A 2,143-nucleotide genomic window follows, 5' to 3' on the forward strand; every position below is an offset into this window, starting at 1 on the left:
AGCAGCTACAAGACATCTCTCACACTCTAGCGACATGACAAGCTTGTCCTCACCCTCCCTCAAGCTCCTTCCATCCTCTCTCCCTCTCTCCTCCCGCTCTCCCCCTTCATCCTCCTGCCATGTTTCCCGCCCAACCACCCCTCTACATGGAGCCCTACCCTAGTCGTATACCACCCTCTTCAATCCCATGGTTTCCGCCTATCAGGTACGGGTGAGCAACACCAGCCTACCCTACCTGTTGATGTATTTTGCACTGCCCTACCCCACCCCCAGAAGCTCCTTGATTTCGCTAGTCAGCGTAAGGGGTGGACGCTCTAATTGGAGCAACGGATCCGAGGCGGACTGCTGGCGATGAAAACCGTTGAGAGGATTGACTAACTTAGTCATCTACTGCGATCTCAGTGACCGGAGCCTCGGAGGCTGAAGATCGGACCGTAAGACAACGTGACGGTACAGCGACTGCGGCGCTGCTGTATGACAGTGAGCTCTGACAGTCTCCGCTGACTACCGGTACTCCTGAGCTCGCTGATCCACCCTTAAATGAAGGAGTCAGCTGGCGAGGGCCTCGGAGCAGACCTGGGCCCGAGGGGTCAAGGCCAAGGGTTGTGAGCTGGAGGCTTCACCAACTTCGCGGCTTCGGCTCGTGACGGTCACGGTCATGCGTCTACGAGCGCTCGGGTGATCCCCTAGCAACAAGCTTCATTTCCATCCATGATGACTAGACGTCACTACAGCCCGGCCAGCTTCATGACCACATCCTCTCAGCTCCTCCGCCTCATCGCCCCCCCGTGAGCAAAACCTCTGGGTACCTCTCAGCTCCTCCAGCACACCCCGACATGCAAGACAAGAGGCCTACTATAGTACTACTGCAGCCATATATCATTTGACTCATTTGACCAAAAATTGCCCACCTGACTTTTCCTTCTTGACTCAACTGAATTTAGGTTTGAAATAGACTAAAGTTAGTACCAAGAGACGTGGGGTTAACTGACCCGGCAACCAAAGAGAACGGCTACACTATGTGACTGTTCTCCTCGTTACTGAATGTTGTGAGACGCAGTAGAGTGAAACGAACTCTGATCGATCAAACATTCAAGATCCGGAGTTACACACTGTGTGAGCGAGTGCTCAGTGACCCGAGGAGCAGTAATGAGATCAGAGCCGGAAGCAGCTGAGATCCTCTGATCAGCACACGATGACTCTTGGGACTGACCTCGGGCATGACCCCCTACTACCCCATGACGGACCCGACTGTGATCGGGTACGTGTGCGGGGGTGGGAGGCTGCCTTGAGAGCACCTCCTCGGAGGGTGCCCGGACGGGTTGTGGGCGGTGCTGGAGAGCTGCTGGGCGACGAGGGAGGAGGACCGCCCGAGGTTCGCCGAGCTTGCGGTAGCTGTAGGAAGAGCCGGAGCGGAGGGGGATGAGGGGGCTGCTGCATGGACAGGGTCAGACAGGACGCCTGGACAGCGGCGGGCAGGGGCCGGCAACCAGTCGCTATGCCGAGGCATATGCAGCATGGCAGAAGCTGCATGGAGAAGGATCGGAGAGGCAGCGGGGGGAGGGATCGAGGCGGTGGCGAGGAGAGTCAGGAAGCGCAAGTACGCAGAGCTCGTGGAGCTGCAAGAGTCAGCCTGCACCGCCTTGGAGTCCACGGGCAGCGACGCTCTCAGCTCGCTGAGGACGGGAGCGAAGGCGCTGCCGGTCAGGGCGTCGGCAGCGCTAGAGGCACAAGATGGAAGCGGGACGGAGCAGCCGGCAAGGGAGGCATGGAGGCTGCTGAGGACGGGAGCTGACGACAGCATAGAGGCGGTGATGCAGGAGATGAGGACGTACGAGGCTCTCGCGGAGGTACAGCAGGCTGCGTGCGAAGCCTTGGTCAGCATGGCTCAGCACGGGGAGGCTGACAAGGTCAAGGCGCGAGAGGCGGGAGCGATCGAGGCCGTCGTCAGCGCCATGACAGTCGGGGGGTCATGCGAGAGAGTCAGAGTAGGGGGTGATGTAGGGGAGGAAGGTAACCACACGCGAGGGGAAGAGAGGGGTGGGTACGGACAAGGAGGGTGGGGGGTCATGGGAGAGCGTCAGAGTAGGGGGTGATGTAGGGGAGGAAGTAAACCAGACCCGAGGGGAAGAGAGGGGTGGGT

The sequence above is a fragment of the Guillardia theta genome (genome assembly GCF_000315625.1).
Source record: "Guillardia theta CCMP2712 unplaced genomic scaffold GUITHscaffold_209, whole genome shotgun sequence".
Lineage (NCBI taxonomy): Eukaryota > Cryptophyceae > Pyrenomonadales > Geminigeraceae > Guillardia > Guillardia theta.